This window comes from Amia ocellicauda, chromosome 10 (genome assembly GCF_036373705.1).
Source record: "Amia ocellicauda isolate fAmiCal2 chromosome 10, fAmiCal2.hap1, whole genome shotgun sequence".
In the NCBI taxonomy this organism is placed as follows: Eukaryota; Metazoa; Chordata; class Actinopteri; order Amiiformes; family Amiidae; genus Amia; species Amia ocellicauda.
Genome location: NC_089859.1, coordinates 42,017,559 through 42,033,119, shown reverse-complemented (window position 1 = coordinate 42,033,119; position 15,561 = coordinate 42,017,559).

Sequence of the window (15,561 nt, the reverse complement as noted above, 5' to 3'; positions counted from 1 at the left end):
TGGCAGGGGATGCACAGAAAGCGTACTTTGATCTGGAGCTGAAGGACGCCCAGGACTATGATAAATTGAAAGCGGAGATAATGACCCGATTGGGCGTGACCACCGCAGTGAGGGCACATCGGTTTCAGCAGTGGGCCTACCAACCAGGACAACCAATCTGAACGCAGATGTTTGATCTGATCCATCTGGCCAGGAAATGGCTACAGCCAGAGGTCCATTCATCAGCCGAGGTGGTGGAGGCCATAGTCCTTGACAACTACCAACGCTGTTTGCCCAAGGACGTTCGACGCTGGGTTGGCCAGAATGAGGTGCTGTCCGCTGACACCTTGGTGGCCATTGTAGAGCGGTTCTATACAGCCGGAGCAGCAGAGCATGTACCGGAGGTTAAAAACTCGTTCCCCAGGCCATGACGAACCAGCGGACCGGGTAAGATGGTTCCAAAGTACTCTGGGAAACATGACGCGCTGGGTTGGAAGAAAAGAGCAAGACTGGGGGGGGCAAAGGTGGGGCCTAAAGCCGAGACTAAGGGTTATAGGGGGTCACCATCACAACCAATTGTCTGCTACAATTGTGACAAAGTAGGACATATTGCGGCCCACTGCCCAGGTAGAGAGGAACCAATGCAATGTAATGTGTGTGATATGGGGAAAGAGAAACCGGTATTTTATGCCTGCCCTGTTGGGACGGATGTTTTCATAGGCGGAGTACCTAATCCAAAACACATGTGTACAGTGATAGTCGATGAGAAAGAAGTGGCTGCTCTACTCGACTCTGGCAGTATGGTTACACTGGTCACAGAAAAATTAGTAGCGACCAACAAGCTGGATAGACATCAGGAGCTCAGTATCACATGCACACATGGTGACACACGCCCCTATCCCACAGCCCTTGTAAACATACAGACAGAGGCCGGGAAACTAGATTACGAAGTCGGTGTGGTACCCAACATGCCATATGATGTGATACTGGGACGATATTTTCCTAATTTTGGAAAACTAGATAGAAAACATAGTAAATTGGAAATGCACACTGAAAACTGTAAGCCAGAAGTTGCCTCGATCCCACAACTAGAGCTAAAAGTAGACCTGGTTCCAGTTGAGTCGACAGTGAAGGTTTTGGTTGGGGAAAATTAAACTGAAAACATAGGGGTGGAATGTAGTGACGTAGATGACCCTATGGAGGGTGAGGAACCCAGCACTAGCAGGGTGGGTGAGAATCCATTCATAGAGACCCCTGAAGCTGACAATGTAGAAGTGTCAGTGTTAGAGGGACTCCCCACTGATTTTGGCAGCGCACAGGTGCGAGATCTCACTCTACACTATGCTAAAGAAAATGTGAAGGTAGTAAATGGGACCCCTATGACTACTGCAGACCCGCCAACAGCTTATCCTTATTTTATGGTAAAAAATGACCTATTGTACCGTGTAAATAAGATAGGGGTGGACATTGTGGAGCAATTGCTAGTTCCCACCCCATTCAGACGAACAGTTCTCAATCTGGCACATGGGCATATCCTGGGGGGACATCTGGGGATGGACAAAACCAAGGATAGACTCCTGAGGAGGTTTTACTGGCCAGGCGTACATGCAGACGTGACAGAACATTGTAGCTCATGTCCTGAATGTCAACTACATGCTCCTAAACCAGCCTTCAGAAGCCCACTGGTCCCTTTGCCCATCATAGAGACCCCCTTTGCTAGGATAGCTATGGATGTGGTGGGACCTCTCCCGAAATCAGCCAGAGGGCATCAGTATATACTGGTTATTTTGGATTATGCCACCAGGTACCCAGAAGCCATTCCACTGCGGACCATGGCTTCAAAAGGTATTGCAAAAGAGCTAATGTTGATGTGTAGTAGGGTGGGGATACCGAGGGAGATATTAACAGATCAGGGCACACCCTTTATGTCTAAGGTTATGACCGATCTGTGTAAATTGTTGCAGGTTAAGCAGTTGAGAACATCAGTCTACCACCCACAAACAGATGGGTTGGTTGAGAGATTTAATAGGACCCTGAAGTCCATGCTAAGAAAGGTAATCGATAAGGATGGGAAAAATTGGGAATTCATGCTGCCCTACTTGATGTCTGCCATTAGGGAAGTCCCACAGGCTTCCCTGGGCTTTTCGCCTTTTGAACTGTTATATGGGAGGCACCCCAGGGGGATATTAGACATAGCCCGTGAAACGTGGGAACACGATTCCACTCCTTTCCGGAGTGTAGTCGAGCACATCAATGCTATGCAAGAGAGAATAGCCACAGTCACTCCCATTGTGAGAGAGCACCTAAGGCAGGCACAGGAACACCAACAATTCGCCTATAATCGTCAGGCTACACTGAGGGTGTTCCAGCCTGGTGATAGGGTGTTGGTGTTGGTTCCCACTGTAGAATGTAAATTTCTGGCTACGTGGATGGGACCTTATGAGATTATAGAGCGAATACGGGAAGTGAACTATAAGGTTCAGCAACCCGGCCGCCGACCCCCAGAACAAATATATCATGTCAACTTAATAAAAGCCTGGAAGGACAGGGAAGTGTTGATGTTGACTTACCCCCCTCAGCCACTAGGGACACCGAAGGTGAATATTGCAGCTGCCTTGTCACCTGACCAGTTGAAGGAGGTGAACGACTTGATAATACGTAATAGGGAAGTTTTCTCAGGCATACCGGGGCGTACCCATTTAGTCTCTCACAACATTGTGTCTCTCCCAGGAAAGAAGGTAAATATGAGGCCTTACAGGGTACCAGAAGCTCGCAGGAACACTATTAGAAATGAGGTTAAGGAAATGCTGGAGGCAGGGGTTATTGAAGAATCCCACAGTGAGTGGTCCAGCCCTATAGTCATGGTTTCCAAACCTGATGGCTCCTGGAGATTCTGTAATGATTTTAGAAAGGTTAATGAAATTTCAAAGTTTGATGCATACCCAATGCCCCGAGTAGATGAATTGTTAGAGAATATTGGGAATGCTCGCTATATTTCAACTATTGACTTAGCCAAGGGCTACTGGCAGATTCCCTTGACCCCGGGTGCCAAAGAAAAAACAGCCTTTGCAACCCCAGATGGTCTGTTTCACTACACAGTGATGCCCTTTGGCCTGCATGGTGCTCCTGCCACCTTTCAAAGGTTGATGGACCACATACTTAGACCACACAGGACGTATGCGGCAGCATATTTAGATGATGTGGTCATTCACAGTCCAGATTGGGAATCACATTTGTCTCAGCTCCAAGCGGTATTGGATTCAATACATGCAGCAGGCCTGATGGCTAATCCAACCAAATGCAATTTGGGGTTGGAAGAGGCCAAATACTTGGGCTATACAGTAGGGAGGGGTATGGTGAAACCCCAAATATCCAAGGTTGAAGCCATAAACTCTTGGCCTAGGCCTGTCAATAAAAAGCAGGTTAGGGCATTTTTAGGGTTAACTGGGTATTACCGGAGGTTTATTCCCAACTATGCTACCTTAGCGGCCCCTCTGACTGATATGACTAAGGCTACAGAACCCAATATGGTTAGATGGGGTGATACAGCAAACCGGGCTTTCCGGAGCCTACAGGAGGCGCTCTGCCGCAACCCCGTTTTAATGGTACCTGACTTTCAGAAAGAATTTATAGTCCAGACGGACGCCTCTGAGGTGGGGATCGGAGTTGGTTTTGTCCCAAAGAATGGGTGATCACGAACACCCGGTGTTGTTCCTTAGCAGAAAGTTGGAATCCAATGAAATAAATTATTTGGTAGTTGAAGAAGAATGTTTGGCAGTGAAGTGGGCTTTGGACAGTCTTCGATACTATTTGTTGGGCAGGCACTTCACCCTGATCACTGACCATGCCCCCCTCACTTGGATGCATCGTTCGAAAGACAGGAATGCCCGTGTGATGAGGTGGTTTTTGAGTCTCCAACATTTTCATTTCACCCTGCAGCACAGGCCAGGGAAGGCCATGGGGAATGTTGATGGGCTGTCCCGGGTGCATGCTTTTTTGCGGCTGTCGCTCGACCTATGGGGTCGCAGCTTGGGGGGAGGATGTGGGACAAACCAAGGGGCAGGGTCATACATGGCAGACATGTCAGGCCAGGTCTGCTGCAAGGTCTGCACTCTAGGGAAGAAAACCGACCCTAGACAACTACACTCCCCAGAAACCCTCAGGCAGCCTAATGTGGTCACTTGGTGCTACTTCCTCAATTATTCACCAAGTATATAAGGCGGAAAGATAGAGTCAAGCTAGAAGGTCAGGCCAGAAGCTAGTTTGATTTCTGTTTGTTATTTACGATGAGAACCTTGGAAACAATGTCAAACGGTATGACCTACGTGCCTGTTCCCTAAAACCATGTGTAGACCTATGGACTCTGTTCTATAATGATATATGTTCTGCTTAGTTAGCCTTTAAGATAACATAGTAATGACTTTCTAGCATGTATGCATGTATGTATGTATATATATATATATATATATATATATATATATATATATATATGTATGAATGTATGTATGTCCAATTGCTTTGACAATACAAATGAATTGAATTGAGAGGGAGAGAGAGAGAGAGAGAGAGAGAGAGAGACAGACAGACTGAAAAACAGACAAACAGACACACACACACACACACACACAGAGCCAGCCAGCCAGCCAGCTCAGCGATGACATCACGAGCCTCTCTCAGCTGACTGCTATGACATCACAGAGCACGTACATTCCGTTGCTTGCCGTCTGACAACCACTCAGTCACCGCCAGCCAGACTGGCTGGCTGGCTGGATGTGGGGGATGCTTGCTGCTGCTGCGTACCTTAGCAAGCTTATTTGCTTGACCGGCCTTCCAACTCCTCTGCCCACATGCCCACCTATGCCCGATCTGCTGTTCACCTGGTCACAGCTCCGCCCCAACAAGGCAGATTCTCCCAAAAATGGTACAAACTGATCCACGTTCCCCTCCACGGAAAGCTTTAGCCCAAAATAAGGGACAAATTCTGTAACAACATAATGGATGCCCACCCAACCTGTGACAAAACTGAGAAAAAAGAAAAACGCCAGTCCTCCTGGGGGAGGGACACACAGCCACCCTGGCTGCCCAATATGTCAGCGCCTACCACAGCCTGAGGGACACAGTGACACACGAGCACCGGCTGTAAATATAATGTAAATACTTGTTTGTTATGCATGTCATTGTATTTCAAAAAAGGAATCTGGAAATAGTAAACCTATTTTCTTTATTTGTATGTATTAAAGATCACATTTTTTTACATTTTCATTTTCTGTACTTCATTACATCTTATTGTGATTCATAATTCTATTATTTATTTTCCGTGTAGATGTATGTATGTATGTATGTATGTATGTATGTATGTATATGTATGTATGTCCAATTGCTTTGACAATACAAATGAATTGAATTGAGAGGGAGAGAGAGAAAGAGAGAGAGAGAGAGAGAGAGAGGAATATGAGCTCCTAAAAAACATTTGTTTTTATACATAAGCGGATTTAATTTGTCATTTACAAATGAATATATAGCACTATAAACATACACAGAAGACATGGAATAGAAATTCAGAAGAAAAAGTATTCAAAAAATAATAATTTTAAGAGAAACACAAAAAGAAGAAAGCAGAGAGACAGTTCAGGAAGAAAAGTCAGAAAAGAAAAGCTGAAGACAAGAATTGGAGGTAAGACCTTTCACCTATAGAGACAAATAATTAAACAAAAAAATATGTATTAATAAAATAAATAAGCATTCTCAGTAGTTGACTCCAATTTGAATAGAGTGACAGTAGGAGAGAGCCCAACTGCCACTGAGACTGATACAAATCTATCGAACAGCAGTCTGACTGCAGAGCTGCCTTTTGAAATCCGATACCCTGAAGACATTCGCTCTGCACAGGCTAAGAAGGACTACAAACAAGCTGTGATGAGAGCATCTCCTGAGACCCTCATCCTAGACTACACCGGTAAAGGAGAAAACAGGGTCAAGAACAATCTACTGTTCTACACCGCCTTTCACAAAACCCTGTGCCAGACATACCCCAATAACAACAAGAGGGGCATTAGCAGAGGCAGGCAGATCTCAGTGCTGGTAGAGAAAGACACAGACAGTGTGATGCTCACTTTTAATGTATACCACAACGGGACCATCATGGTGCAGGACAGCGAGAGCAGCCTGGACCAATTATCTCTCGGCTTCCACACCTCAAAGCAGCAGACTGAGGTAGAGAAACACGAGCCAGAGCCGGCCACCCTGCAGTCTGCCCCCAGCCACACGGAGCCAGACAGTGCCCCATCTCCCACAGACTGCCCCCCTGTCTCCCCAAAACTCTCCAGCAACATTAAAACACTAAAGGAATGCCTATCAGTGCTGGAGCTGAAGTTTGCGGAGTTCAGGGACTAAAGATGCACCACAAGGCTGAGATCCATAAGCTGAGAGCAGCAGTAAGAGACCAGGAGGAGCAGAGCCAAACCCTGAGGACGGAGCTGCACAGAGCGAGGGAGGAGCTGACCAGGACACCCCAGCACAGCCAGCTGAGGAGCCTGCAGAGCCAGCTGGAGAAGCTAAGAGAGGAGCACAGAGACTGCACTGCACTGACCCCACAACACCTACAACCCCTGACGCACCCACTGACGCACCCACTGATCCACCCACACTCCCCACCACTCCTGACACCCCCACTATCACCAGACCTGCCACTAATACACAAACCCCTGAAACGCCACTCCCCTAAAACACACCCGCTGCCCCCACCACTCCCGACGCAAAACCCGGAGTGGCAGGTCAACACAGAGGTGGTCATTCTGAGCGACTCCAATGGGAAGTTCCTGGATGAGAGGCGCCTCTTCCCTGGGCGAAAAGTGAAAAAGCTTTGGTGCCCGACAGCACAGAGAGCCCTGGAGCTGCTCTCCAAGAGGAGGCTGTGCCAGGTCAAACACATCCTCATCCACACCGGCACTAACGACCTGAGTGCCCGCAGGGGCGATGTGGCCTCAGCCCTGAGACAGGTGGCAAAGAAAGCCACAGAGGAATTCCAAACTGCCAAAATCACCATCTCCACACTGCTGCCCCGCACAGACGTGCCCCTGCACATCATCCAGGCCATCAACGCAGAAGTATCCCGAAGATGTGCCCTCCTCCCCAACGTCCACCTGGCACACCACTGAGACATCCAGCCACATCACCTGTATGACCACGTCCACCTCAACAAGACGGGTGTGAGGAAGGTCCGTTTTTAGTGTTTCTCTGAACACATCCAAGCTTACCTAGGCGCTACATATTATTTTCAATTACCCGTAATTCTGATCTGTATTTTGGCTTGTTAATAGAAGTTATTGAAGTTGGACTCCTAATTCAAAATAACCAATATGTATCTCAACGTAATTTACTGACAGACATCACTCTTTATCACTTTCACTTTTGAAGGAACTGCTTTGTATTCTGTGTATTGTTTTATTGTAGTGCTGCTTCCTTTCTTGGCCAGGTTTTACTTGCAAAAGTGATTTTATTCTCAATGTAAGCTCAAAGTCAAATAGTTTAAATAAGAAAACAATGTATTGAAATGAGAACATCATGAACCTGTGTAATTGTGCTGAAGGACAAGCACTGAAAGCAGAGAGAATTTTGTGTTTGGCATTGAATAGCCTTAAAGAAAACTATGCCGTTTTTGGAAACTTTCATATTTAAGTTGAATGTAGGCAAAAACATTCCAGTCACTCTGAAGAGAGAATACAGTTTACTGTGCGAATAAGTAGCCCCTGAATTGAAGATAAAAATCAAAAGTGCTGTTCGTAATTAGTTTACACTTTTACATCAGATGTCTTGTTTTTGCGTTCCAAATTGAGGAGTTGTGGCATATAATGTAAATGAAGTTACTTCACTAGTAGTGCGATTTCTACGTTGTGTATGTGTGTTTGTATATATGAACTCATACATTTTTTAAAGATTGTATTTGGAAAACAAATTCAGGTATAGCACGTGTCCCCCTTTTGAATGGGTTCTATATATAACATTTTAAAACGAATGGTTCTGTGTAGAACGCTATGTTTGGGGGTTCTTCATGTAACCCCTTTGAAGGGGTTCTACATAGAACCATAAAGGGATCCACCAGAGCGATTACTCGAGGAACCCTTTATGGTTCTGTGCAGAACAATTTCTTCTAAGAGTGTGGAGTGTCGCCACACAATTTCTCTCAGAGGGCTTTTGACCAATGGCAATCCAATCCTGAATGACGTCACCACTATCCTGTTGTACTTTATGGGAGAGATGTATTAAGTAGTTTATAATGAGAAGAATAACAATAATCACCTGTTTTTCATAGGTTTTGTATCCATGGTCTCCTTCATATTAGGAAAGGAAGTTGATCCATAGCCTACTCAGAGACAACTGAGAGTTGGTCTCTGAGCAGCAGCACAAAGGGGTCGAGTCTCTCAATGTCCGTGTGTTGGAGATATTCCACCATATTGGTCCCAGCCTTTAAAACAATGTTAAAGAAGATGTTAAAGATATTGTAGAAATATATTGCAGAAGAGCAGAACTACAATCACACTTTTTCAATTCTATTGCTGTTTTCTACCTCCCTGGTGAGGTACCAATGCGGGAAGTTTGAGAGAGTATTTCTAAAATGTGTATGATCCAATACACACAGTTATTTAAAAAGCTGACATCTTGTACATGCTCACCAGAACCAAGCCTAATTAAATAACACATTTAATATTAAATAAGTACATGTGCAGTAGCCACTTGGACAATTACAGATCCCCAGGTCAAAACACAACAGAAAGACATGGAAGATCGTATTTTCAAATCACATCTGTGGCCCCCATAACTGTAATTTGGTATTAGTGGGTCAAAGGATTTATTTGGTTCAAGTGATAATAAGATCATATTTTGAAATGAAACACTACAGGATGTCATATTTAAAATGACTGTGAGTACCTTTCTTTAGTGACGGTTCTGAGGGGGGCAGGGATTAGTTGAGTGTGCTAATTGGAGCTGTGAAGTGTGCAGAGAAAATACAAATGTTTTCTTTTAATATGAAAACAAAGAACTTTTTTTTAACACCGACCTGGGATTGTGTTTCTTTCCAAGTTTCCTTATTGTTTCTGAGAAGAGACTGTTCACTTGCAAAGTGAACTGGACCCGTGTGACTCGCAGGTAAGGAGAGCCCGTGTTGAACTAAGATGGCTACAGTGAGTTTTCCTGGACAAAGCTCGGGCAAAGGATAGCGCAGAGTGCACCTGCACCTGAGATTGTGTTGAGAAGCTTTGTGATAAGAGCAGGTAAAGAGGGAAAAGAAACACAAGTATTTTCTTTGTTTGAAGAACACATTTTGTTTTAACTGAAACGGGACTACAACTTTTGAAAGGGAAATAGTTGCTAGTGCACTGTATTTTTATTGAGTTTATTAGAAGAAAAAAGCTTATATTTTGGACAGAACGAACTCGTTTGGCATGCAACTAGCAGCAAACGATGTGAAGCAAACAAAACAGTTAGCAAGTTAGCAAGTTAGCAAGTTACAGTCTGTCCTAGGTCCGGGGGTGCTTATGGTTGTTTATGGGTTCCCTTACCTTAGCCAGTGTCATGTACGGGTGTCCGTACCTTACTGGAGTGTTTGTTTTTATTATAATATATATACATAAAATAATATATAATAATGTAATATTTCAGATAAATCGTCACAGTGAGTGACACCAGCATTATTGGTTTTTTGAGAAATAAAAAAACAGAATGTAGAGAAGAAAATGTTGGAAGGAAGTTGGGAGAAAGACTGGTCTCCGAAGGAGCACCGGGACTGGTGGAAGCAACAACAACCAGATAAGACAGAGAAAGGAATTGTGATATTGTGTCAGGTTGGTGAGAATCAAGAAAAGAAAATAACAGAAATGGAAGATCATCATAAACAGTAATGTGAATTGAGAGAAGAAGTTGTGAAAAATACGATAGAATTAATAGAACTACAAGGCAAATTAGAAGGGCAAGAAAAGTGGTCAGAAAAGGTGAAGGTGTAGGTGCGCGATGTGCTGCCGTGTTAGCAGCGCGTCGCGACACAGATCACTCCGAGGACGACAGGCCCGATTGGGATGATTTAGATCGCAAAGCATGGGAATATGAAAAAGGAGGTTTTGCTAGCGCTCCTCCCCCATATAATCCGGAATATAAATCAATCACTGATTTTGGTTATAATAATACATTGTATCCAGATCTGACCGCTCTGAAAACGGTCCCAGCTGCACCCATGCAAGTCAAAACTAGACAGAGTAAAGAGGAAGGTCAATCAATAGTCTATACGACTAAAACCCATGTCCCCTTCTCCCCAGGAGAAAAAGAAATGATATGGGTGTCCCTCCCAAAATTAAAACCAAACCAGGGTAACACAACTTTTTGGGATATTCTAGATGAAAAGATGGTTATTCACCTCCTTCACCCGCACGATGTACACATCATCGTGAAGGCTAAATGTCCGCCCAACATTTGGATACAGTTACTACGAGAATATCAGACCGGGGAGTGGGCTAATGTAGCCTCTACAGATGAGGAGGAAATAACAGAACTTTTTCACAATGGATCAAGAAAACTGAGATAGTGAAATAATGAAATAATCGAGTGGGATTATTTGACATTTTATTCTAAATAATCATAAGCTTAAATAATAAGTTATAAGGGCTGTTTGAGACACTGCAGGGTCAATAAAACATGCCACAGATCGGATATCTGAATTATCTTTAGATATCAATGTGTATGTGCTTTGTGTGTTTATGAATATGTATAGTTTGAAGGTGATATAAGGTAAATGTCTATGTTTTGGCAATCATTTTAGAATTATATTTAAAAATGTAACAACAGATTTATCATATTCATGAGGATCTTTGGCTCTATACAGAGTGCCTCAAGCATCAGAAATCAGAAAGAAAGACTATTATAAGAAAAGTAATCCAAAATATACATTGAATAAACAGATGGATAATAATAGTAATACATAAATAGTCATGGTGTCTCCACAAGAAGAACCAGAATTTGTTTGTTAAACATCATGTTATGGACAAGCTCTGTCAAAAGTCAAATTCAAGGAAACGAAAGGCTAGAAGAGAGCCTGGTGCAGCCCTGACAGCCTGTGAAAGCAGGAGAATGTAAACAGTCTGGTGACATGTTACAGTCTTTCAGAAAATGTTTGGTTATTGGTGCCTAGCATATAATACCTGAAATGAAAGTCAAAGTAGACCATGGTTTTAAGATGAGTGATGTAGGAAAAGGGTAAGATACCGCAGAAGTATAAGATTACAACTATAGAATAAGTAAGCTCAAGTAATATAAAATGCTTTACAGGAGAAAAGTAAGAATGGAAAGGAAGAGTAAAAGAGAAGGTGTCCTAGGATTATGGGAATCATTATTGAGATCAATGGCCTATTGGCTAATATTTTGTTAGGTACATATATGACTTCAATAAACGAATAATGGAGTGACATCTGTATAAATATAAATAAAACATATTGATAAAAAAACCTGAATACATTTCTTGTAAGAAATTAAGAATAGGAGAAAGAATAGCTGTTAGAATGCAGAGCAATGTTAACCAAAGTTGAAGAGGGTTTGAGTAAGTTGACGAGGGTCTGAGTAAGTTGATAAGGCTTGGGAAGCAGGAAAAGGTGAGTTTGATGTGTGTGAGACAAATGTGCTGCCACTTTTAGCACAGAGAGCTTCTGATGGTGATTGAATGAAACGTGGGAAAATAAATAAACTTGATGTAGGATAAATGAATAAATAATTGAATGAGATATGAGCCGCAGAGACCTCCCACATTGGAAAGTGGACTACAGCAGATAATCCTCTCCTCTCCCAGGGCAGGGTGATTAAGTGGGGACGCGTGTGAAGAGTGCAGGTGGACCCAGGTGAGTTGTGAAAGAAAGAAGAAACAAAAATAATAAGGCACGCGTGCAAACAATCAAAATAATACTAAGTGAATAACAAATTAAACAATAAAGTGAAAGATAATCAACACACAAAATAATGGCAATATAGAACCAAACAAAATACACAAGCCATATTGCATAAAGTGAAGTGAAATATAAATATAATAAGTAATGGTGATTAAGGAGCTAATTAACACCGTCCGTGACATTTACATTGGTTGGGTGTGTGGATACCAGTAATAATTTTTGTTTTATTGAAATACAAAATAATTCTATTTTTCCGAAGTGCTGAACTTTAATACAGTCTAGAAAGATTAATATTTTTTGTCTTGGGCTATATTATTATTACCATAGTTTTTCTATTGTATAAGTATCTTGGAGTAGAGGCATAGGTGGGCATGTGGGCAGAGGAGTAGGAAGGCCGGTCAAGCAAATAAGCTTGCTAAGGTACGCAGCAGCAGCAAGCAGCCCCCACATCCAGCCAGCCAGCCAGTCTGGCTGGCAGTGACTGAGTGGTTGACAGACGGCAAGCAACGGAATGTACGTGCTCTGTGATGTCATAGCAGTCAGCTGAGAGAGGCTCGTGATGTCATCGCTGAGCTGGCTGGCTGGCTGGCTGGCTGGCGGGCTGGCTGGCTCTGTGTGTGTGTGTGTTTGTGTGTGTGTCTGTTTTTCTGTTTGTCAGTCTGTCTGTCTGTCTCTCTCTCTCTCTCTCTCCCTCTCAATTCATTTGTATTGTCAAAAGCAATTGGACATACATACATTCATACATATATATATATATATATATATATATATATACATGCATACATACATGCTAGAAAGTCATTACTATGTTATCTTAAAGGCTAACTAAGCAGAACATATATCATTATCGAACAGAGTTCATAGGTCTATACATGGTATTAGTGAACAGGCACGTAGGTCATTCTGTTTGACATTGTCTCCAAGGTTCTCATTGTAAATAACAAAGAGAAATCAAACTACCTTATGGCCTCCTGACCTTCTAGCTTGACCTTATCTTTCTTAAGTATACAAGAGAGAAAAACAGTTGTGAGAAAAGAATTTCTAACTTTCCTTCCACACATACATACATACATACATACATACATACATACAAACCAGAGGCATGCAAAAAAATATAAAGAGGAAGAAAATGTTGTATAGCACATACAAAAGGGATGGTGATGAAACAAAATACATAGAATATGTTGAGCTGCAAAGAGATCTTAAGAAAGGGATCAGGAAAGCAAAGAGGGAAATAGAAAGAAACATAGCTCTTGGAGCTACAACCAATGCAATGAGCTTTTTTCAAAATTACAACAGCAAGCGGTCAATTAAGGAGGAGGTGAAACAGATAAAGGGCAAAAATGGAGGTATCTTGGAAAACGAACAAGATGTGGCAAATATTCTAAATGAGTATTTCACAGAGGTTTTTACAAAAGAAAAAACAGATGACATGCCACAGGTTGACAATCAATCCAGTCAAACCCTAAGAGAGATCAGGATAAATGAGGAGGAGGTACTAAAGGGACTAGCAGAATTAAAATCAAACAAATCACCTGGGCCAGATGGGATATTTCCAACAGTACTTAAAGAAATGAGGGAAATTATGTATAGGCCGTTAACTCGATTATTTCAAATGACACTTAGAACAGGGGATGTTCCCACTGACTGGAAGACAGCAAATTTCATACCAATCCACAAGAAAGGGGACAAAACTGAGCCAGGAAATTACAGACCAATCAGTCTCACCTGCATCACCTGTAAAATGTTGGAAAAAATGATTAGACAGAAAATAGAGGAGCATCTCAATGAAAACCATATTCTTGGAGATAGTCAACATGGGTTTAGACGAGGCAGATCATGTCTTACTAACTTAATACATTTTTTTGAACATGCAACTGCAGCTGTAGATCACGTGAAAGCATATGATATGATATACTTAGATTTCCAAAAAGCTTTTGATAAGGTTCCACACCAAAGACTGATCCTCAAATTGGAAGCTGTAGGCATTCAGGGTCATGTAAGTAGATGGATTATGAACTGGTTGATGTATAGGAAACAGATTAGAGGAGTCACTTCTAACTGGAGTGAGGTTGTTAGTGGAGTTCCACAGGGATCAGTACTAGGGCCTTTGCTTTTTCTAATCTATATTAATGATCTGGACTCTGGGATACTTAGCAACCTTGTCAAATTTGCAGATGATACTAAAATAGGTGGCTTAGCAGATACAATCTTGGCAGCACATGCTATTCAGAGGAACTTAGATAAATTCAGTTGTGGGCTGACACCTGGCAAATGAAATTCAATGTGGACAAGTGCAAGGTAATACATGCAGTAAAACAAAAATGTCCACTATAATTACACTATGGGAGGTACAGATCTAGATGAAGTAATGCATGAGAAAGACCTAGGAATCTATGTGGATTCACTTTCTCCATCCAAACAATGTGGGGAAGCAATACAAAAGGCATACAAAATGCTAGGGTATATCGTCAAAAGTGTAGAATTTAAGTAATGTTAAGACTGTACAATGCGCTAGACCTCATCTGGAATACTGTGTACAGTTCTGGGCACCACACTTCAAGAAGGATATTGCTGCTTTAGAGACAGTTCAGAGGAGAGCAACCAGACTTATTCCAGGTCTGAAGGGAAAGTCCTACTCGGAGAGACTGAGGGAACTGAACCTTTTCACCCTGGAACAGAGGAGATTACGTGGGGACTTGATCCAAGTCTTCAAAATCATGAAAGGTTCCTCAAACCAGAGGAGCTTTTCCAGATCAGCAGGGACACATGCACCAGGGGACAACAAATGGAAATTGGGTTTCAAGGCATTCAAGATGGAAAGTGGTAGAAGCTGAAAGTTTGGGAACATTTAAAAATAGACTGGATAGGATCCATGGATCACTTAGATATTAATGGACACCAAACGAGCATGATGGGTCGAATGGCCTCCTCTCGTTTGTAAACTTTCTTATGTTCTTATGTTCTTATGAATGTTCCCTAAGCATGTTTCAAATGTTCCCTAATTTATGTTACAAATGTGCCTTAGCACCTCTCTCTCTCTCTCTCTCTCTCTCTCTCTCTCTCTGTCTCAATTCAGTGCATTTGTATTGTCAAAGCAATTGGACATGCATACATACATACATACATACATATATATGGAAAATAAACAATATGTGTACATCTCTGCATTAATGGTGCCCTAACAGATGTGCAAGTTACATGACAGACAGACAGACAGACACTCACACACACTTTCACACACACACACACACACACACTTTCACAGACAGACAGACAGACAGACAGACACACACACACACACACACACTTGTATACCTGACACGTATAGAAGACTGGATAGGGAGATATAAATAGCAATGGGGAGACTCTTGTACTTGGTGTGGCTCTATCCATATAGTGGGGCCAGCAGCCACTTAGCAGGTGTAGCAATAGAAGCTCAGCCTGGGGAGACTGGATTTAGCATTTCCTCTCCATTTTGATAAGTATCCTTAATCATTTCTGCAAAATACTTCTATGATACCTATGTATGTTTTTTACTTGTACTATATTATACTATCAAGTATCAGTGTACACATACAATGTGACCTGTTACATTAATACAGAGGCCACGGAAGGCCAGATCAGTAATAGCCACTGTCCCCTGATATTACAC